The sequence below is a fragment of the Elgaria multicarinata genome, chromosome 3 (assembly GCF_023053635.1).
Source record: "Elgaria multicarinata webbii isolate HBS135686 ecotype San Diego chromosome 3, rElgMul1.1.pri, whole genome shotgun sequence".
NCBI classification, from domain to species: Eukaryota; Metazoa; Chordata; class Lepidosauria; order Squamata; family Anguidae; genus Elgaria; species Elgaria multicarinata.
The window spans coordinates 86999428-87023750 of NC_086173.1; the positions used below are offsets into that span (position 1 = coordinate 86999428).

The following is a 24323-nucleotide window of genomic DNA, read 5'->3' on the forward strand; positions in this document are numbered from 1 at the left end:
ATATTCCTGTGGGTTGTTTAATTTGAAATCAGATGCATGACAGGCTGTTTAGCTCAAGTAAGTATTGCTTTTCCTCTGATTTTCATAATTTTACAGAGCTTTATCAAAGCTTAAACCTGCAATTCTCATTACAGGGAACAAATAAAAAGAATGACACAATTTTCTGAATTGGAGTCTGAATATCTGCTATCAATAACAACAAAGTCACTCTGATTGCCAGAGCAGGTGTTTAATTTATGCATCACGATTGAAAAAGAAATACTAATGCCTTATCAGAAAAGAAGCTTTTTCAGTAGTCTCCAAATTTCATATAAAATGACAATCTGTTTAATTAGTCGAATCTCTTCGTTATAATTAAATCCATCTATCCTAGTGGAGATTTTATATTTGAAATTGTTAAAAGAGAAACAATTAGTGCCCAGAAGGTGGTTTGTGGTTTGTTGTTGTTTTTAAAAAAGGATTATCTATTTGTACATCAGAAATGATAAGACACACCCACTGAATAATTTTGAGAGATTAAAGTACTACAGCTAATTACAGAGGTCTGATATCAAAGATCTATTCCATGTTAATATATGAGTCTTGGGCATATTTGACAGGTTTAAAACAGCATGGGATACAAATGAGGGGCTCCCTCCCTTCCCGATGGACAACATTGTGGACAAAGTAACCCTAAACTCCTGCATAGTTGGTACCTTACACCCATACAGTTCCAGCACCTGAGCAACTAATTCTCTCTCCATCTGTGTTGGTGAAACCGTTGGGACCAAGGCAGATATGTACATATGCGATGAACCTGTGATGTTGTGGCAGGTTTCTGGTTGCAAATTTGCCAGGGAAACTCTAGAATTATTAAGCAAATCCAGAGCTCAAGTGTGTACACCTGCCAGTTTTGTGGGAAAGCTGATTGTAGGGTTCCCCACAAAGAACTCGTTGTACATCTCCTGGTTGCTGCACATATGGAAATTCTGTAGCACTGGTAGTTAGCTGATCTGTCCTCTACAAGCTCATACGTGATAAGTCAGATAATGTCTGAAATGGTCCTTAAAGGAACTCATTTATAGCACCTAGAGAAATTGACCCATTGGACTCAGCTTTCTAGAGGACTAGTTAAACCTCATACTGATTGGTATCTCTTTACTTCATATATAAATACTGTTCTGTTCTCCCAGGCTTTTAAAGTATTTTAATATGTTTTGTGTTTCTGAATGTTCCGCTATTTTAGTCCCTGTGGTGTGGCTTTAATTCTTGTATCTGATGGGAGTTCTAGTTTTGGCATCTGTATTATATTTTACTCAGTATCGGTATGCCTATTGATTTTTGTACTGCTTTGTTGTTTTTATTGTGATGTTGTTGTGATTTTATTATGTGTTGACTTTACTGTACAATGCCTAGAGAAATTAATTTTATGAAGCATTCACTAAAGTAATTAAATAAATAATACATAAAACAAAGCAAGGCAGCAGAAATGATTATGAATGCATTTCCCAGTGGCTGACACATGTCATACTGGTATGGATTTTTATTTTTATTTTTACAGAGGGGCCATTTAGAGGACACAACCACATGATTTCTTGGGGTCATAGTACTGTTTGATTTCTGAAGATGTCTGTAATGCAATGTATATTCAGATTTACACACAGTGTTCTGCACCTACAACTTCAGAAATTAAAGTCAGTAGGCTACATTTCTAACAGTTAAATCAATTATTAATAGTCATAATATTAGTAACCATTTATTTGTATGGCTAAATCATGGAAACTCTTAGCCAAGTCCCATTTCTTCCTGTCCCTGGTATTTCTGGGTTTGCTTAGAGCAATATTGGATTTTAGTACTATTATTATTAAATAAATAAATAAATAATAATAATAATAATAATAATAATAATAATAATAATAGAACTGTTGGGTGTTTTGTTTTGTTTTTAAGTTAATAAATATAACAATTCCGTTTTCTCACTTTTTCTCACCAGTTTAAGGCACCTTCAAGCTTCGTTCTTCTATCTATACTATGAAAGTGATGGGAGGTCAAATGCACTCTTTTCTCTGGGGATTCACAATTTAAAAGATCAAACCAGTCCATACTCCAGGAAATAAAGCCAGGCTGCTCACTTGAGGGAATGGTATTAAAGGCAAAACTGAAGTACTTTGGCCACATAATGAGAAGACAGGATACCCTGGAGAAGAGGCTGATGCTAGGGAAAGTGGAAGGCAAAAGGAAGAGGGGCCGACCAAGGGCAAGATGGATGGATGATATTCTGGAGGGGACAGACTTGACCTTGGGGGAGCTAGGGGTGGCAACGGCCGACAGAAAGCTCTGGTGTGGGCTGGTCCATGAAGTCATGAAGAGTCGGAAGCGACTGAACGAATAAACAACAACGAATTTCCTTTCTCATACATGTTCAATACTTCTTTCATTGTTGAAAGCTACCCAGACTGCGCATTGTCTGGACTGTGAATTATTCAGCAAATACTCCTGTGCATGGCAAATTGAGAGCAACCCTAATTACAGATAAAACAAAACATTTTTTTAATGTTTGGTAAGTCTATAAAAGTAATTAACCTCTTCACCTTGCCCCTAGCCTTTCTCTGGCACTAGGAATATCAGGTTGTGTTTTCAGTATCACAGAATGCTTCTCTGTAACAACATCATAAGAAGTTCAATAGTCTCTGTCCAAATTAATTAACCCCACAAGTCCAATGGGCAGATAAAAGCTTGGGCCTGCTTAAATTTCAAGAAGGGAAGCTGAGCGATCGAACAAAATTTATTACAGAAGTAGCTTTCTTCTTTCCTTTCTTCTCCAGGTTTCTGCCCAGCGTATCCTTACATTCTTTCACTAATTTGGAACACTACTGAAAGTGGCTTGCTGCAGGCACAATCAAGCTCAAATTAACCACTTTGAAGTCCTGTTGATTTAATTGTTTTAATTTCTACCACTAAAAGGGCTTAATGTTTTGCAGGATTGTGACTTACTGTATATCTCCAACTTTGTTCTCAATGCCTCTATCATTAAATGCCTCTTTTTTTCTAGGTATTTTTTCCCCTTTGACTTCTTTAGAATCTATGTATATTCATTGTCTCCACTTCTTATCCTTTAAGTAGCACTTAAGTACAAGTACTTTGTTTTGGGTTGCATTTGGATTTATGCTCAAGTATCCTACTGCATCCATATCCTGCTGAGGTAGAAGGGTCCAGATGGCAGACTAGCAGGCTTTTCCAGTGTGGCCACACTGCCAGGATTTGCTTAGTTTTAGGAGGAGTGTTGATGTAGGTTTCTCCTCCACTGTACTATACCAGGTTTGGGGAGAGGGGTGATCAACTTATGGTCCTCCTGCTCTTTGACCCACAATTTCCATCATCCCTCACCATTGTCTATGTGACCAGGGCTTATGAGAGTTGTAATCAACTTGTGTGGTCAGTCTACTCCTATTTTGGGTGATATGAAGTAGTCTAGCACATCCACATCATATCACATCAATGCAATAGCATGGTCCCAAGATAGGGACTGAAAGCCAGTAATGTCACCACCTTGCCGAAGATAAGAAGATCTGGGTTTTTTCAGTGCCTAGATGGGAGACTACCTAAGAATCCCACATTTACTGCCTCGGGTTCTGTCATAGAAGAAAGGTGGGATGTAAATAGAAGTTTTTCATGGTTTTTTAAAGTAGTAGATTCAAACTGGATTTTTCTTGTTTAAAATTGTTTTAGATGTATGTGTGTCTCTCTGTGTGCTGTCTGTTTATATTATTGTCTCTCTGTGTGCTGTCTATTTATATTATTGTATGTAAATAGTTTTTATAATGCATTTTAAAGGTTTTAATCTTCGTAAACCGCCCAGCATGTTTCGGCTATTGGGCGGTAGAGCAATGTAATAAATGTAATAAATGAAATGAAATACCCTAACTTGCACTACCATTTATTACCTAGATAGATAGATGACATTTTGAAACAAATGAAAAATCCATCAGGTCAAAAATACTTCTGGCATTATACATAAGGACTGGGAAGCAAAGAATGAACATAAACCAGAGTCATGCCGTGAGATACGCTTTTATTGTTCTTTGAAATATTTCTCTTTTTAACTGAATGCTTCTGTGGAGATTGACTGGAGTTTGGGGGGAGTCTATGCGCTCTATTAACCCTGTAGGAGCTGCACAGTGGCTCTGTGTTGTTTATATGATACAGCCGCCAACTCACAGCCACACTGGGTTTTTACCCCTGAAATTGTGCGTTTTCAAAGTCTCAATTTATTGCAATTTTTACCTTTGCTCCAAGGCCACCGCATTGTTTCCTGGGTTTTCCAGTGGGTGTAATTCTGGGTAGGCATGGGAACGTATGCCAGGGGGCAGGGGGAGGGCTTGACAAGGGAATGGCCACTGGGGCTATAATTTTTCCTGTTTGGATAGCCCACACTCCCTCCTGCCCCATCTAGCTTTTTTGATTTCACTTCACAGCAATGATGCTGTGGCTTTTGAGCTAATCACCTTCCACTGCGTCATCCCCTTGGCTTATGGCAGAGGTGGGGAATGTGTCAGATGCTGCTGGACTCCATCTCACAACAGGCCTAGCCAGCATGGCCAGTGGTCAGGGATGATGGGAATTGCACTCTAACAACATCAGGGGGTGGACACAGGTTCCACATTGTTGGTATATGGCCTCTTCATAAACAATATTTTCCTATACAAAGTTAAGCTCTGCATAGGAAAGAAAGAAAAACGGAACACTGATGCTCATGAAAAGTGGTGCAAGTATTTATTTTGCTGCAAAAGTGAAGCACAAAGTCACTGGTTTCCTGGCCCATTTACTCGAAAGCCCATAAGCACTTGAGCCAAGCTTCACAAGTGACAGTGTTCCTTTTTTCGTTTTTTGTTTTAATAAACAGAGATTCTGTCAGGAGAATGTCATGTGAAGCAGCTTTTGAATTAGAATATCTGAAACCTCCTTTTGAGCCATCTTTTTCTTTGTGTGTAGAGGTAAATATTCATGAAGGCAAATCTCCCAAATGCAGTGCAGACGGCAGCAAAAGAATGATGAAATTATCTATTCGCTACCAGGTTTGGTTGGGGCCAAGCGGCTGTCTATGGTGCAGCTTTAGAAACTGGCCTTCTCCCAAGGTAAAGTTAAAAATTTCTTTGGATCTTGATTGCTCTGTTTGTAGTCAAGTGAGCTATGTAAATTCAAATAATACTTTCAGGAGGGAGAACATGTGTGGGCTTTGTGTGAATCCAGCGTCAGCATCAGCTAGTTGTTCATCAGGGAGCCAATCCAGGGTCTGCCAGGTTTTCTGTGCAACCACCTGCAAGGTTGAGCTTTCCATGTTTTCGAAGCATCCTCGTTTGTAGGTTTGTATTGCAAATTTACACAGTGCTACCCCTTTGTAAGTGAAATTATATCCGTATTTAGATATGCATCCATTCAAACAAACATTTTGCTGGGTCCTCATTTGCATCTGAAAAAGTCTTCTCTTCAGTTGGCAGGGTCTCATTCATGTTCTGCTCACTCTTGCCCTCATCAGCTTTATAGAAAAGCAGGATCTCAGCCGCAAATCAGCATGTGACAGCTGTGGTCAACTGGAAGAAGACTGAGGCTCAGCCCAGGGACACAAAGATGGGGCTTGTATAATTTGGAATGGAGTGCGGATATTTTTGCGTGAGGCAGGCAGGGTAATTTAAGGAATCTGCAGTCATCATCTGTGCCTTTCTTAGGGTGACTATGTGGAAAGGAGGACAGGGCTCCTGTAGCGTAGAAAAAGGATTTTCAGCAGGTGTCATTTGTATACATGCAGCACCTGGTGAGAGTCCCTCTTCATCACAACAGTTAAAGCTGCAGGAGCCCTGCCCTCTTTTGTATCTGGTCACTCTAGTATAGCTCCTGCAGTTTTAAGTGTCGTGATAAAGAGGGAATTTCACCAGGTGCTGCATGCATACAAATGACACCTGCTGAAATTCCCTTTTCTATACAACTGGTAAAGATACAGGAACCCCACTGTCCTCCTTTTCATATGGTCACCCTACCTTTTTAATTACAAGGGTTGAATAGTACAATGTTCTTGAAATTATATGGAAAAGACTTCCCTACCCTATATTCGTCCAGATGTGTTAGATTGCAGCTCCATCATTGGCCATGCTGGCTGGAAGTAATGGGAGTTGCAATCCAGCATATCTGGATCGATATTAGGGAGGAGGGGGGCATATTCAACCAGTTCTTGGGAAACTGCATTGGCTACTGAGGCTCCATTGAATGTGCAACTTATTGACTATTAAAACTTTCTTGTCCTGAGCCCAGATACAGCACAAAACACAACTGGAGGAGCCCCACTCTGCATACCTATATCTGTGGGGCTGTCTATACACACAGAAAGCCCAGGGGTGGGTGCACAGTGGCGCTGTGTCAATTGTAGGACACAGCAGCCATCATGGGGCTTTCTCGTGCAGCTGCAAAGAAAAAAAGTGGGGGACTTACCCCAACTTTTTTCTCTGGAGCGAGGCGAAGATGGCACATCCGCCATCTATCCTTCCTTCAGAGTCACGGCAGAAACGTGGCTTGGTGGATGATGATCCCTGATTGGTCGCCATCCACCTGGGCAGAGGGCAGGGGGCAGGCCCGTCCACCAGAAACCCCACACTTTCAATGCTGCAGTGGGATTAGCTGCTGCCACTCTGAAGCTGTAAAAGCTTATCATGGCGGGAACTCAGTGCTGTATAGGCAACCCCTGTATGTGCTTGCTTGCCAGACTCCTACCCAAGGCAAAAGGGGGATGGAGGGAGAACATCAGAAGAATCCCTGCTGGAAAAGACCAAAGGTCTGTCTTGTCCAGAACCCTGCTTCCCATAGTGGCCAGTCAAGCAGAACACACAGAAAGAATCCTATTTTTATTTTTATTTTAAATTTATTATAACATTTCTAATTGCTCAATCACTAATGTTCTCTAGGGAGATTATAAATAATTAAAAATGAATATGCCATAGAATGGTTACACATTTTAAATACGATACAAATATTTAAAGGAACAGGATAATTTAAAACAAGAAACAACACAGGAATCGATAAAACAGCCATAACAACCTAGAATTATATCTCTAAAATGCCTGGGAGAAAAGAAAGGGTGTTGCCTGGCACCAAAAGGTTAACAAAGTAGGTTAAACAGGCGAGGTGAGCCTCTTTGGGGAGTTTATTGCATGAGTGAGAAGCTACCACTGAGAAGACCCTCTCTCTTGTATCCACCCACCTAGCTTCCTTTGGTGGGGACACCTGGATGAGGGCCTCCAGAGATGACCTAAGGGTCCAAGCAGGTACATTCGGAAGGTGATGTGCCTTTAAATACCCTGGCCCCAGGCCATTTAGACTAGAAGCCAGTGCAGTTGAAAAAGCACTGGCATCACATGATCGTATTGGTCAGTTAGTAACCAAACAGCTCTATTTTGAACTGACTGAAGATTCTGGGCTGTCTTCAAAGATAGTCTCATGTTTAGTGCACTGCAGTAATCAAACTGGGAGGTTACCAGAGCATGGATAATTGTCACCAGGCTATCTCTGTCTAGATAGGGTCACAGCTCCTATACCAACCTATTGGCTTATCCTGGGTTGCTGCTCCCCAGCAGATGCTATTCAATGTCATCCTGCCTCTGAACCTGGAGGCTACATGTATCCATCATGACTAGCAGCTATTGATGGACTTACAGTGCAATCCTATACTAGGGTGACCATATGAAAAGGAGGACGGGGCTCCTGTATCTTTAACAGTTGTACTGAAAAGGAAATTTCAGCAGGTGTCATTTGTATATATGGAAAACCTGGTGAAATTTCCTCTTCGTCACAACAGTTAAAGCTGCAGGTACCCTGCCCTGTTTTAAATCTGGTCACAGTATAGCTGCAGTATAGCTCCTGCAGCTTTAACTGTGGTGATGAAGAGGGAATTTCACCATGTTCTCCATATATACAAATGACACCTGCTGAAATTCCCCTTTCAATACAACTGTTAAAGATACAGGAGCCCTGTCCTCCTTTTCATATGGTCACCCTATCCTATACATCTCCATTCAGAAGTAAGCTCCACTGAGCTCAATGGGACGTATTCTCAGGTAAGTGTGTATAGGATTGCAGCCTTAACCACGGATTTTCCATCATCCCTCCTACCCCCAACCATTGATATTGGCATCAGGAGGAAAGCTCCCAGTGCAACTCAGGTTGAACAGCATTTTTGTCAGGTTGGCCGTGGTCCTGATCTTGCTTGTGTGTGTGTGCACGCGCATCTCCCATGCACTCCAGGGTGGCTATTTCCATTTCTTAAAATATGCATGTTAAATGGAGTACTAACACATCAAGGCCACAGCTAGACCTAAGGTTTATCCCTGGATCGTCCAGGGGTCAAACCTGTTCATCTAGGTGACACACAGGGGATCCATGCTCAGGCAGGGGCGAACCCTGGATGATCCCAGGATAAACCTTAGGTCTAGCTATGGCCCAAGTCTAGCTTGGCCCTAACTCAGTGGAAATGGACTTGGGGTTCAGAGGTTACTCAGGTGGTGACTGGAGGGGGCCTTTTCAGTGGTGGGGGCTCGAATTATGGAATTACCTCTCTAGCCATGTGCACTGACTGCATCTTCGCTATAGCTTTCAAGTACCAGAAGTCTGTCCAGTTCTCTATGGCCTTTAATGGCATTCGACCTAGGAGACTTGCTCCTCCTGGTTTTACAGTTGCATTGCAACTGGCCCCCAGTTTTATCTGTTTGGTTAATTGATTCTTCTGTCTGCTGCTGTTTTTTTTTTAATAGTAATAATGCTACTTTATTGTTTTGTTTGTTGTTTGTTTTGAACATACTTATTGTTTCATTTGATTGTTAGCTGTCTCAAAACTTTGTTAAAAGGCAGGATATAAGTCCACCAGTAAATGCATAACTAAAACGTAACTTCCACTGCCTGCATCATTCTCTGCAATTAACCCCTGTGCTGTAACCCCTTTTTCCCCTCTGAGGGAACCTCCTGTGAGTCATGCTGCTAACAGTTTCTCACCCCCTTTTCCCATTCCTTTTGACACAGCTGACACATTACCATTCACACACTTGCAAATAACTGCTGCATTTATAGCTGTTATATAAAATCAAATCCTTATCCACGTTGTTGCTGTCCTCCAGCTGACTGGTATCTAACAGACAACAAGAAGACGAACACAGCATCCATTACCTTTGATTTAAACAAATTTACTCACTTTATCCAATGGCAGTTATAAATTGCCCACTCCACCAAAGCAACTTTTCTCAGGCTGGGTAAGTGGGCTGCCCACAATTAAGCCTTAACTTGAAGCTTGGCAGAAATGCTGAGATAAACAGGATTCCCCACTCCTCACATTAATTGAATTTAGAACTCTCAAACACTAAAAAGTGGATTTTTTTCAGCCAGCGGCCTCCTCAGATTTATATTCTCCTTGATAAAATGGTAGTTATAATTAGAAGTGTTTCTCCAGATCAACCCACTTAAATGTCACTCTTTTATATATTTATGTGAGGCTTTTAAATATACACAGTAGGTCATAATATTGTAGAATTCATTCCCACAGCAGGCCTGTGGAAAAGGTCACTACTCCCATTTTTCAGATACAAAACTGAGGATGAGATATAGTTATCTGTGCATGGCGTTCCAGCACGTCCTTGCATGTGATGGACTTCAACAATGCCTGTGCCCACAGAATAATGCAGCCAATGGAATTTTCCTTTTAAATACATTTAATTGTCCATAATTGAACTGCTCCTGAAGAAACCTAGCCTGGACTTTGATGACAACATTAACAACTATGGGACAATGGCTAACATTCCCTTCCTGAGCAAGGTTATTAATTAATTAATTAATTAATTATTGCATTTATATCCTGCCTTTTTTCCTCCAAGGAACCCAAGGCGGCGTACATAATCCTCCTCCTCCTCTCCATTTTATCCTCACAATAACAACCCTGTGAGGTAGGCTGGGCTGAGAGTCTGTAACTGGCCCAAAGTCACCCAGTGAGTTTCCATGGCCAAGTGGGGATTAGAACCCAGATCTCCCATCTCCCAGTCTGACACTCTACCCACTAAACGACATAGTGCCTAGTAGCCAGCCTTTAGGTTACTTAATATAAAAAGTATAGTAACACTGGCATATTAATACTATGCCCCAGGGATCTGCAGGGTAATTGTTTGACAAAGAAGAGGATATATATCGTCTTCCAGAGCCACAGTTTGTTCTAACTAGAGACAGATCAGGCCAAGTAGGTTTTTCTTAATTTTATGTAGGATACTTAGGAAGATACTCTTTGGAAGGAATTCCACATCTGGGACAGGCATTTCTCTTGCTTCATTATTGTCCAAAGACCAATCATGTAGGAGGTGCCCAACCTGCAGCCCTCCAAGGCCTTAATTGCATCCTTCCATGTGTATTTGTGTGTGTGTATAGCATGCATGAGCAGGCAGCATGGGTAGGCAGCTGTCAAAAGCCCACATGCTCAGAATGGCACATCTGCCCCATAGGCTGCCACAGTTGCCATCTTCCTCCTCCTTGCCCTTCTGGCCAGCCCTGCTGGTGAAAGCAATCATCATACCCACCCCATTTTAAATGTGTGTGTTTTTTTAAAAAAAATCCTACATTTTGAGTAGCAGCGATCCGAACCAATCAGACGCTGCTTTTGGGGGACACATGACAAATGAGGGCACAATGCAGTCATCATTACATCACTCTTAAGTGTCCTCCCCAAAGATAGCATCTGATTGGTCTGGATCATTGCTACTCAAAATATAAGTACTTTATAAAATATTAAAAATCTGTGCAGGCCGCTCATTTGGCCAGCCAAGTGCCATGCTGCTGCTTTGCAAGCAGGACCAGCAGGGCCAGGTGAGGAGGAGGAAGAGCTGCCACCCCCACCCTCCTACCCCCCACCCCTGAGGGAAGGGCAAATGGATGAGCAGGCGGACTTAGGAGGGTTGGCAGGGCAGGCGAACATGACTGGGTAGTTTGGGAGGGCAAGACAGCAGGCGGGGGGCTTCAGCGAGTGGGGCAGCTTTAGCATACAGGGGCCTCTGGTGGTGTCATGGTGGTCCTGCCCCCAGCCAGCATCACACGTGGCCCATGGAGTCGAATCGGTTGTGCACCCATGATGAAGGCAGATCAATGTTCAGCTCTGCATATATCCACTTTTTTCATGATTCTCGTTTTGCAGTTATTTGCAAGTCATTGAACAAATGCTTCTGGTGCCTATTCCAAATATTGTGCACCTCTATTAGAGAAGTACAAGCTGCTGGGTGGTATTTTGTTGATAAAAAAACCAAAACACTGTTCTTTTAGGTAAATTCTAACCAATATAAATAGACAGCACATGGGTTAGACTTGCCTTTGGAGAGCCACTAAGCCTAATACACTGTAAAATATATGAACTAGATAGCTGAGGTAAACTCTGTTCAATGCTTGCTATTGAGCTCATGTCTCGGAAGAGGTTTGTGGTGTTTTCTCTCTCTTGCCGTGGCAATAATTACATGGGAATACATAGAGAGGATAGCAGTGATAAAGAATCAAGCATGCAGTAACAAACCACACACTTCTGCATGTCCACACATTAAGAAATAGCATAACAAATTTTACACACACACACACACACACACACTGTGGGGTTGTATCACAAACCATAATGTATGCACGTATGGTAGATATGAAAGTATTATGGGAAGGGTGCAGAACTTCTGAAAGGCCATCGGCACGCTGTAAAATCCTTGCCTAATGAGGCTAGAGCACAGACAGGCAGCTTATCTGTCAGCTGGGCTGCAAAACCTTTACACAGATAACAATGATTTCCCTCTGCTCTTGCTAGGAACTAGAGATGCAGGACTCACTTGCGATTTTAAGGCTCTCGAAACGTCGTGGAAGTAGATTCTGGATCATAAAACAATCATGCAGCTTGACACAGAAGTGTCACATCTGCCAAGGGAGCAATTTCTGTATATTTCATGTTTAGCTGAGAAAGTGAGCATTAAGCACATCCCAGGGATACGCTGCACAACATATCTGTTGTGAGATCTGAGATCTGTGCTTTTCCTATGGAACATGGCGAGGGTGCACCTTCAGTGCTAAATAATGAATGAAATGGCTGCTGATGGTCCTCTGAAAATGGAATGCTAGTGACATCTAGTTTTTTAAAAAGTTGCTTTTGGAAATGATTCTCCCTTTCAATTATTCTGTTTGCTTTGGAATTGCATCAACATGCACTGGCATCCCTGAGCAGCACCTTAACTCACCCAGCTGGTCTCTTAGCATAGAAAACAAAAGCAATAAAAAGGAGTCAAAGATAGAACATTAAGCAGTATGTGCTTTTCTGGTAGGGAACAGTTGCATGGCTTTTAAAAGAGAGCGAGCGAGAGCGAGCGCTTTGCATCAATCTTTGCTGATCAGTGAATTCTAGAATCAAAGAACTAGAAGGAGCCAAGGGCCACCTGCTCTGATCTCTGGCCATTAGATGGGACCGCCCACTTACTCCAACCCATCAGATCAACTCAACACAAGGGGTGGCGAACCATATTCTTGGTGAGGTCTGCATTGGTCAAAACCCACAGGAGTCTGCATTCTGGAAGTGGGTGTGGCCATGACCCAAAGTGGATGGAGTGACAGATGTGATTCTTACCTTCAGTTCAGTATGCAACAAAAAACATAGGCATGTGCAACCAGGTGTTCTGCTTCCCCAACTTGGGCAAGGTTCTTTGTATTGTAGTTGTGGGAAACAGCAGGATTGAGAAAATTATGTCAATAACCCAGAATGGAGCCAGTCAGGGAAAATAGCCTAGGGAAAGTCCGAGGTGTAGACTGAGGCTGGAGGTTTCCATTTGGCTCACAGGCTGGCAGTTCTCCAATCTGACTTACACAATCATAGAATCATTGGAAGGGGCCTACAAGGCCATTGAGTCCAGCCCCCTGCTCAATGCAGGAATCCACCTTAATGCATCCCTGACAGATGCTTGTCCAGCTGCCTCTTGAAGGCCTCTAGTGTGGGAGAGCCCGCTGCCTTCCTAAGCAATTGGTTCCATTGTCATCCTGCTCTAACAGTCAGGAAGTTTCTCCTGATGTCCAGTTGGAATCTGGCTTTCTGTAACTTGAGCCCATTATTCCTTGTCCTGCACTCTGGGAGGATCAAGAAGAGATCCTGGCGTCCTTTGTGCAACAACCTTTTAAGTATTTGAAGAATGCTATCATGTTTCCCCTCAATCTTCTCTTCTCCAGGCTAAACATGCCCAGTTCTTTCCGTCTCTCCTCATGGGGCTTTGTTTCCATATAAGATTGATTGCCAGGTGTCCAGCTTTGGCCCTGATACTCTAGTTTTGGAGTCTATTCCCAGGGTGACAAGTCTAATCTCAGGGGTTTGAGCTAGTATCAGATTACTGCCTTTGGATCTTGACTTCTGCAGCAATATTATTTTGAAATAGAACTTTTTTTTTAAATCACTCATTCTGAAAGAGCAAAGATCTCATAAGAGTCCCCCTCTTGCCAATGTTTTCCCCAATTTCTAATTAGGGGGTGGGAATAGATGTCACTCTCTACAGGCATGTAACCCAAAATTAACCCATGGTTTGTTCTTCAGTCAACTTTGGGTCATTTAACCCATGAATAACCCAAAGTGTGTGGGTTTGGACAGGCAGCCGCACTGGAAAGCCCCAAGAGAAGAAGAGCATCATCAGGTGGGGTGGGATCACATTTCCCTGCTGCTGTCCCACAATAGCAATGATTTCTTTACGCAGGGAAAGAAAGAATCAGCAGCAACAACTACATGGCCCATTCAGTGGGTGTTTTTATTGTGCTGCTTTTTGCACACAGCAGGAAATGGCAGCAAGTTTCGTTTTTTTAAAGAAGTTGGATTTACCAGTGTCTATTTTGTCATGGAAAAAGGACCAGAAGGGATGGGAGATGCACGGAAGGCAGACAGCGTCGTCAAAAGTACGTGCGAAAAACTGTGAGTGGGCAGTAATGAGTGTGCAATGAAACGCTTGTCTGATGATGCTCGACATCCTGCCGAAGTCCTCCAGGGGGCTTTCAAAGCAGCTCAAGCAGCGGGAGAGGCTGCAAGGTCAGAATTGGAGGACATACAAGAAAAAGCACTCCACACACACACGGCCACCTCTTTACAGTAAGGTAAGCACTGAAACCCTCCACCCCTTTCTCCAAAATTCTCAACAGACCAAAGAAATAGGCAGAAAAACCACTGCCTCATTTGCTGGGAAACAAAGACGTCGTGAAAGGCAGTTGTGGTTTCTGCACAGCACTATTAAAGCCCCAAGAATCATGCAATAGAAGGCTGCCTCATCTTCCTTCTTTACAAAGAGTCAGAGTTCAGAGGCTCTCAGCACTGCTACTGTAAACGTTGGCAGCATGTCTCATGCTGTCATGCACCAGCACAGTTACTTAAGTACAGATAGTGGAATAAACCTCACATCAACCAACATTTGAGGGCTCTGCTGATGCCAAGAAAAATGCACTGTGGGAGAACCAAGGCAGAGAGCATAACTGAAAACAGACTTGGAGCCAGTTCAGTTGCAAATGTTGTGCAGGCACTGGCTGGCCACACAACTAATAATAATAATAATAATAATAATAATAATAATAATAATAATAATAATAATAATTTCTATTGCCACTGATACATCTCATAAGGGCAACTCTAAAATGTTTCTTGTGGCTGCGTGTCCTTTGATGCTGACCTTGGAGTCCAGGAGAAACTGCTGGAATTTTTATGAGTTAGCATCAGAGACTGTGGTTGATATCAGTGACTGCCTTCTCAGGGCTTTAAATGATCTTGGGTTATCTACTGAAAATGTTGCTGCTTGTATAGCAGACAATGCTGCTGTAAATTAGCAGGCAAAGAAGCCTCAACTCCAGATACTGAAAACACCCAGGAGTTCTTTTGACAAGGCCAGCTGTCATTGCCATGCGCTCCACAATGCTGGCGGACATGCCTGCTTAAAGATCAAGTACGATGTGGAGGCACTTGTTCATAATGTTTATGCTGAGTTCTGGAGCACTCTTAAAACCGAAAAACTCAAGGAATGTTTTGAGGAGCTTGGCGTGAAGTTCCATACTTTTCTCAGCCATGGAAACACTCAGTGGTGCGCTCTCTCTCTCTCTCTCTCTCTCTCTCTCTCTCTCTCTGTCATATTTATTTATTTATTTATTTATTTATTACATTTTTATACCGCCCAATAGCCGAAGCTCTCTGGGCGGTTCACAAAAGTTAAAACCATAATAAAACAACCAACATGTAAAAAGCACAATTACTAAATACAGTATAAAAAGCACAACCAGGATAAAACCACGCAACAAAATTGATATAAGATTAAAATACAGAGTTAGAACAGTAAAATTTAAATTTAAGTTAAAAAGTGTTAAAATACTGAGAGAATAAAAAGGTCTTCAGCTGGCGATGAAAGGAGTACAGTGTAGACGCCAGGCGGACCTCTCTGGGGAGCTCATTCCACAACTGGGGTGCCACAACGGAGAAAGCCCTCCTCCTAGTAGCCACCTGCCTCACTTCCTTTGGCAGGGGCTCACGGAGAAGAGCCCCTGTAGATGATCTTAAGGTCCGGGTAGGTACATATGGGAGGAGGCGTTCCTTCAAATAACCTGGCCCCAAACCGTTTAGGGCTTTAAGTGTCAATACCAGCACTTTGAATCGGGCCCGGACCTGGACTGGCAGCCAATGAAGTTGTAAAAGGACTGGCGTAATGTGATCTCGCCAGCCAGTCCTTGTTAGTAAACGAGCTGCCCTGTTTTGTACCAGCTGAAGCTTCCGGACCGTTTTCAAAGGCAGCCCCACATATAACGCAATGCAGTAATCCAAACGATTCTGTTCTGTTGCTGAATGGCTTCTCTTCTTGTGGCCTATCATTAAATCCTATTTCCTGGAGCTGCGGGAAGAGAAGCCCAGTGCTAACTTATGGCAGATGAGTTGATGACCAATACCACTTCTCAAATTTCACTGCCAGAGTGCTACCTCTATTTTGTGCATCGTTTCATGAAAATATTACATATTTTCTGTCAGCCCACAGTTGCGCACACTAATTAATTGAAACTAATTAATTGTAGGGGCAAAGATATTTTTTTGGCAGCAAAATGGTTCTCAAGTTGAAAGCAGCTACCTGATTCTCAATTTGTAGATTTCAAAAGAGTTGCAATCAAAATGTACAATCAGGCAATAACATACCTTAACAAACGGTTTGAGAATGCATCCTTCTGGAAGTTCGCAGTCTTTGATCTTGATCCAGAGTCAGAGAAGCTAGGCCTTGAACATGTCTATAAAGTTGCCAAGATTCTGGACACTGAAGTTAATGAAGAAGATATTTTTATGAGCTCAGTCTAATTCAGAAGTTCCTGCCAGAGGTGAGAAAAGTGGACCTTCCTCTGGACCAGAAATGGGTGCAATTACTGAAACACAGCAAATCTACATGTCTTGCACAGGGGGTTAATGCTGTGATTGCCATTCCAGCAAAGAATGCCTAGGCACAAAGGTGTTTTCTCACATGGAAAACCTATGGGCAGACAACAGGCACCGCATGCCAGGCCCCTAGATAAAGCAGAGCTTTGTGTTCAACTCAGTTACGAATTCAAGTGTGTCCAGTGTTCTGAATACATAAAGCAGGAACCACAGTTGCTCAGAGCATGCACTTCCAAGTATAAATTCCAAGTATAAATTTTAAGTCCTATGTAAATATTTCTGTGTTTGCAAATTGTGTTTGTTCATTATTGTAAAAATAATGACTTAAAACATAATTCTTCTGGTGTGTTTTATTGAATAAAAGAAACCGAAGGTAAAAACCCTGGGTAATTGCAGGATATGACACTTTGAAAATGGTTTGAAAACTGTATATGGAGTGTTTCCCGGGCCCCAACAGTTGTCACTACTGTTATAAACCATTTAAAAACAGTAATATAGATCCTGCCCCCATTTTGAGTGTTGATACATTATTTTGGCACAGAGCATTTTCCTAAAGCCTAGCTGCCATGGGGTAACCAAAACCATTCGACTAAACACCACTGTTCCACTCATAGGGTTTAAGAGCTGAAGGCTCTTTGTTTCAATGGAAGTATTTCTAGCTACATCACTGGGCTTTGGCCAATATCCAAGGGCATGCAAGTAATAGAACATGGAATGCAGTCATTAAGAGCCTTGATTTACAAGAGCTAGTTTGTGCTTTAAACAGAAAGCCAAGTGCCTATTAATACTGAGCTTAAAAGTATCTCTGCTTCATTACTCTTTGGCTAAAAGCCTTCCAACTTCCTACTGGTCATCTCCCCCCTCCTTTGTTAGAATGGACAGATGGTTCAACGTGGTAGGATGCCATGTGTATAACTCCCTGCGCCATTCTTGAAATGTTGCTGGCAGGTCCTCCCACCCCCATGTTACTGATCCAAAGTTCTGTGGCTGTGAAAAGGATAAAAATGGGGCATGACGATCTCATTAAGCAAAATCAGGGGTCCTGAATCTCTTTCAGCCTGAAGGCTGGATTCTATTTCGGAGAAGCTCTGGAGGCTACATTCCAATGGTGGGCGGGGCCAAAGGCAAAAGTGGGTGGAGCCAAAAACTCAAGCATTTTGTATCTTAAAGCTCTTACTGCCAGCAAGTAGGCCTTAGGAGAGGCATTTCAAACTTTTAGAATTGTGGGAGGGGAGCTGGGAAATGATCAGAGGTTGGGGGAAAGGGGGTGGAGCCAAAGGATGGTGATAGGGGAGAGGACTGGAATTGTGCCCTGGACCTGAACTTCTGTAACCCTGATCTAAATGGCCAACTCAAAACCCACCAAGATTTGAATAATTCATGCTACTCTCTATTTGTATCATTAATCTCAGCTTTTAAAATATGTTTTCGGTTTTCATATTTTGATGTATTTTAAAATGAATAAATTGGTAACTTGGCAAAGATATGTGCATTCTACAAAGTTCATTCAGCAAAAGCAGTTTTCCCTGACCATTCAAATGCACAGTATTTATTTATTTTATTTTTATTTAAAACATTTCTTAGCCACCTTTTAGGGCAAAAGCCCTTCCAAGGCAGCTTACAACCATACATAAAACAGTATAAACATGGACCTCAGCTGTAGACCAGCGTTCAATATCATTGACCATGGTATCCTTGGGAGGCAATGCTATGTGGTGGCTCTGGTCCTTCTTAGAGGGGTGATCTCAAAGGGTGATGCTGGGGGAATCCTGTTTGACACTGTGGCCATTGACCAAAGTCCAAACAAAGACAAAGCCGGGATTTAAGACCAAATGGCAACAGAACCCCCTAGCTTTATTACCCACCAGGCCCCCAGGAAATGTGTAAGGTGAGTTTCCATAGCCAATCACTGTTGGGCTGTCTAACTATCTCGACTTCCAGGAGGGAAGGTGGGAGAGAAAAGCTCTCACTGTAGCTCAGCTGAAATGTCCGTTTAATTTTGGCAGAAACTCAGCTCTGATCTTGAAGGCCTGAACACTAGAAAACCTTATGATAACACACAGAGATGTCTGCATGCCAGCCCCTACTCACAAAATGGAGCTTGCTACCAGCAGCCAAATCTGAAAAAGAAAACGTATTGACATTGGTTTGGTTTCAATTCACCCCAGCAATTTCCTTGCAGAACAAAAGGTTGAATGCCTAGCTGGGGTGAGTGGGGTGGGGTTCATCTGTATTTTATGATTATGATGCATTACTGAGAAAAATGAAGAACAGTTGAAGTTTATGCAGTATAGAGAAGATAATTTGATACCTTAAAAATGGAAGAAATTGCTAGCATCACAGGAAGATCACCTGTGATGCAATTCTATCACAGGTGCCTGGGCCACCTAGCCAAAGCTGCTGTGCTACTGGCATCACCATACAAATAACAAATCAAGGCTTTCCTTTTTCTTTTGCAAACCTGGTGATAAGATTCCCTTTTGTTTTATGATCTCCTGTAAGAAAGCCTCTTGTACACAGGGACAGCTGGTCCCTTTCAGAGGCGCTATCCAAAATACTAGATACAAAGGCTCACCATAAGGAAAGCACAGTGAACAGGTGTTCTCACAGCCCCATCCTTATCCTCTAACATTTCCTAAGTTCTTCCATAGGCAGCAGTATCATCATTGAGTATGCTGAAAGGCATGAAATAGAAATGTACTATGTAAACATCAATAAAATCAGGAGACTTTAAATAACAGGTTATAAGAGCTCCTCTTATCTGTGCATGTTCTAAGAGTCTGAAATTGAATGCAAGATCTCTTCTAATGCATTCCTGCTCCATAACTAATATCTCTGGTGCTCCCAGGGCAAGACTTCTGGGCAGAGGTCCAAGGCCCCTCTCAGTAGAATGAATAAGGAAGGGCCCCCAAATAGAGCATGGCAGGATAACCATGTTTTGAAGTAAGTAAAGTAATGCATATGACTACCTGTCCACATTCTCTGCATTCTCGCTGTTATTTCCAATCTCAGATCAGAGATGCCCATGGTGGTCGGGGCAGGGGGAATTCCTTCATTACTTTAAATCTGTATTTAACATGCTATGTATCCCCCCCCATTTTTACTCTGAAGTTAAATTAGATTGGAACCCTAGCATGGGGGCTATGACAGTTCTTAAGTTCCAGACTAGGGCCCCTACTTTAGAATAAAAATGGCACAAGGAAGGAGATGCAGCTACTAAATACAGATTTTAAAGTGATGTCTGTTTTGACCCTACTGTTAATTTTTTTTTGAATTATGGAAGCAGAATGGTGTGATGGATCTAAGGGTAAGTCAATACAAACTTGATGTTGCCTGTTGTCTTGAGCATATTGCTAGATTCTCATAGCCCTGCACTTTTGCCCCTGAGAAAGCACTCAGGATTAAGAAATGTGTTTGAAATTCTAGTTCTGTGCTTTCTGGGCACAGTTATGGAGCTTTCTCCCCTCACTTGAACACCAAGCAGACTCCTCCAGAACACGCGATTGTTCGGACATTTTTAAATGTCTGTAATAAGCTCCCTTGAGAACTTTGCCTAATGGGAAATTCAGGTAGAAATGATTTATATAAATGAATAAAATGAAAGAACAAATGGTGAATGCAAATCAGGCAGTCCTATAGGAATTAGCTCTATGGAGTTGATAGTAACTAGTCAATAATCCCAAGCAGTAAGGAGACTGGAGAAGCAATACTAGACTATTTACTTTTTGTATTGATATGCCATCCTTCCCCCGAACCCCAAGTGTTTCCAGGTAAGGTTTCAAACAGATCATACAGAACAATCCAATACAATCCAAAAGAAGCAGATAAAAATTAGGAGCATTTTAAAAAATGAGTCAAAGATTAACATAAAAAGCCTAGTGCCCTTGAATTATAGGATGTCATATTGTAGCAGGACCAAAACAAATACACATGCAGCTATGCCTACATTTCATTACACATGTGTTTTCTGTACACAAGTATGAATCCTGATGTACAAAATGAGACCTCAGAACAAGTTCAAGCCAACTAGCAAATATTTAGGGTAGGGCCTTTACAGCTTTTAAACCATCATGCTATGTATATCCTGAAGAAGAGTGGTTGTTGTTGTTTTTTACTTCTTTTGATGAATAAAACTAGGAGAATTTTCCATTTGCCAACATGCATGCATCAAACAATGCAGCTTTATTTTTTAAAATGGCTAATTTTATGAATCATCCACTGGTGATTAAAGGTTTCAATTCCAACAACGTACTCTGCTTTCCTTCACATCCAGTACTGAAACGGGATCATTACAGTGATCCATTGTCTCAAGATAAAGTCACTGTCTCTCACAACAGCTGCAAGTAGTCTGCAGTGATCGCCAAGATGTCTGCAGAGGGGGAATAAGGACGAGCTGTTCTTTTAAATTGTTTAAATTTTTTAATTCAATTTAAAAACAAAATCAGCTTAGGATCCATAACACCATGAGCCAGCAGCCACAAAGAACAAGTAATAATTTAAAAACAAAAACAAAATGAAAAACCCGAACAATCATAAGTTAACCTGTATTTTGTTCTAGTTTCCACTGCACATAATTGTAAATATGCAGGCCAAATGTACATATGTTTACCTTACTAGAAAGGGCAGGAGGCCAACAGACCTTGAGAAAAAAGCATGGCATGCTGACAATTTACTCAGGAATGATGATGATGATGATGATGATAGGAAATCTTGACTAACATTCCACAAAAGTCCCAATTAGAGTAGACCTATTGAAATGAATGGGACTAAAGTTCTGACTAATTTTATTCATTTTTATGTGATACCTAGGGCTGTATTAGTTTCCTGTTTGGATTTTGCAATCACACTGTGATGAGACTTGGAATAAGCTTGAGATGTTACATCCTGATCTTGAATTAAGATGTTTCGTTGGCAGATTTTCCTAGGAACTGGAGAGAGAGAAAATACATTTTTGAGAAAGCTAGACAAGAAAGTAGATGCAGTGGCTGGAATTTATTATTTTAGGCCCTCAGGCAACTGCCATTTTATGTCACCATGTGGATTGCTTCCTTGCTGTTCTAAAATTATGTAGCACCTTTGTAATGTTAAACCAAATTTACAGTCTTCAACTCCTTTATCCTACTACTGAGGCAGATCACTCTTAGCATAGGTCTGCACTTCTGTTGTCCACTACGGACAACAAGGAGAATTAAATGTGTATTGCACCTGTGGAGTCTGCTTAAAGCACCAAAGGGCTTCCTTGTGACCCCCCAAACATTTCTTATCCAGATTGAATACTGATGCAATTACAACCACTTCAATGGCAACACAGTGCCTGCCATGAGAAATCGTGCTCTAATTCTGAAATTCTACTTTTATAAATATTACAGGTGAGGAGTGATAATGATATCTGCGTCCCTTCCTTATTTGATGATGAAAATAAATAGAAAATTATGATTTGGTATGTGATGATGGATTAATATTCATTTATAGCATTTCTCAGATGCCTTTCCAACCATAGGGCAGATGATACTCAAGCCAAAGTACAAAAGCCAAAATAAAGCAGTAATGAAAAAGGAAGAAATCATGATGGCTGATTTCAGCAGAATCCAGCAAAAGTTTCTATAAATTTTAAAGGAACCTGGGAACTACAGACCAGTCAGTCTGACATCCATCCCTGGGAAAATTCTGGAGCAGATTATAAAGAAGTCAATCTGTAAACACCTTGAAATCAATGCGGTAATCACTAGAAGCCAACATGGATTTGTCAGGAACAAATCCTGTCAGACTAATTTGATCTCATTTTTTGATAGGATAACCTCCCTTGTGGACTGTGGGAATGCTGTGGACGTTATATATCTTGACTTCAGCAAAGCTTTTGACAAAGTACCACATGACATTCTGATTAACAAACTAGCTAAAAGTGGGCTAGATGGAACAACTATTAGGTGGATTCACAGTTGGCTACAGAATCAGACTCAAAGAGTACTTATTAATGGAACCTTCTCAAACTGGGGAGAGGCAACGAGTGGGGTGCCGCAGGGCTCAGCCCTGGGCCCAGTGCTCTTCAACATTTTTATTAATGATTTGGACGAGGAGGTGCAGGGAACACTGATCAAATTTGCAGATGACACAAAATTGGGTAGGATAGCTAATACCCTGGAAGACAGAAACAAACTTCAAAGTGATCTTGATAGGCTGGAGTGCTGGGCTGAAAACAACAGAATGAAATTTAATAGGGATAAATGCCAAGTTCTACATTTAGGGAATAGTAACCAAATGCACAGTTACAAGATGGGGGACACTTGGCTCAGTAATACTACAAACGAGAAAGATCTTGGAATTGTAGATCGCAAGCTGAATATGAGCCAACAGTGCGATATGGCTGCAAGAAAGGCAAATGCTATTTTGGGCTGCATTAATAGAAGTATAGCTTCCAAATCACGTGAGGTACTGGTTCCTCTCTATTCGGCCCTGGTTAGGCCTCATCTAGAGTATTGTGTCCAGTTCTGGGCTCCACAATTCAAGAAGGATGCAGACAAGCTGGAGCGTGTTCAGAAGAGGGCAACCAGGATGATCAGGGGTCTAGAAACAAAGCCCTATGAAGAGAGACTGAAAGAACTGGGCATGTTTAGGCTGGAGAAGAGAAGATTGAGGGGAGACAGGATAACACTCTTCAAATACTTAAAAGGTTGTCACACAGAGGAGGGCCAGGATCTCTTCTCGATCCTCCCAGAGTGCAGGACACAGAATAACGGGCTCAAGTTAAAGGAAGCCAGATTCCGGCTGGACATCAGGAAAAACTTCCTGACTGTTAGAGCAGTGCGACGGTGGAATCAGTTACCTAGGGAGGTTGTGGGCTCTCCCACACTGGAGGCATTCAAGAGGCAGCTGGACAACCATCTGTCAGGGATGCTTTAGGGTGGATTCCTGCATTGAGCAGGGGGTTGGACTAGATGGCCTTGTAGGCCCCTTCCAACTCTGCTATTCTATGATTCTATGAAATTAAAATGTTTTGCCAGAAAATATACAGTGGGGACCAATTAAATCTCCCAGGGGACGGGGGTTCCACAACAGGGAAATCCCTGTTCTACACCCTCTTCAGATGGTTTCAATGATTAGGAAGGCACATGTGAGAAAATGTGTCTTATTCTATTCCAGTCAAGTGGGCACCACTGTGACTCTTCTGGGAGATCCGCATGCCTATAAGAAAATAAAAGACACAGCCATTGCATTCAGGCTTACGACTGAACTAACAATCTCAGGCCTGCAATCTAAGAAAGACACACAATGAAAGGAGAGCAATGTGAAACAGTAAAGGTGCAAGAAAGGTAGAATTGAGATGCAAGCTTTCATCAAGTGTTCAAATGCACCAACAGAAAGAGGCAGACATATGTGAAGACATAAAGTATCTAGTGATAGAGAGCAGCAAAGGAGAAAGGGTGCAAATGGAGAAGGGAGAGTGTGATTTAGGGTTTATGAAGGAGAAGGAACCCTAAGGAGCAAAGAGCATGAGAAGAGACACAGGCCTTAGCTAGACCTAAGGTTTATCCCGGGATCGTCCCAGGGTTGTCCCTGCCTGCTCCTGGGATCCCCTGTGTGTCATTTACATTAACAGGGATGACCCTGGGATGATCCCGGGATAAACCTTAGGTCTAGCTAAGGCCACAGTCAGAGTAAAGTACATAGATATATGGGACCAAGAGCATGAAAACATTTCAAGATTGTTAGAAGAAGTTTAAGCAGACTATAAATAACAACAAAAAGGAGTAATGATCATAATGGCAAGCAGAATTTAGATAGAATGAACTAAAGAATAAAGATGGAGGAAAGAGGTTTGTAAGACAAAGACAAAAGTGTTAATGTAAGAAATGCTGAGAGTGAAAAGAGCTTTAGCTGCATCAATACAGCG

General features: G+C 41.9%; 1 protein-coding gene across 1 annotated transcript in view; it reads right to left on the minus strand.

Moving 5' to 3' along the window:
• Positions 1 to 21247: 21247 nt before the first annotated feature.
• MAPK9 (mitogen-activated protein kinase 9) overlaps positions 21248 to 24323 on the minus strand; it is a 69438-nt gene continuing 66362 nt past the window's right edge. The window contains exon 14 of the transcript XR_010025211.1: positions 21248 to 21360. The gene's annotated coding sequence lies outside the window, so the exon portion shown is untranslated. The remainder of the gene's footprint in view (positions 21361 to 24323) is intronic.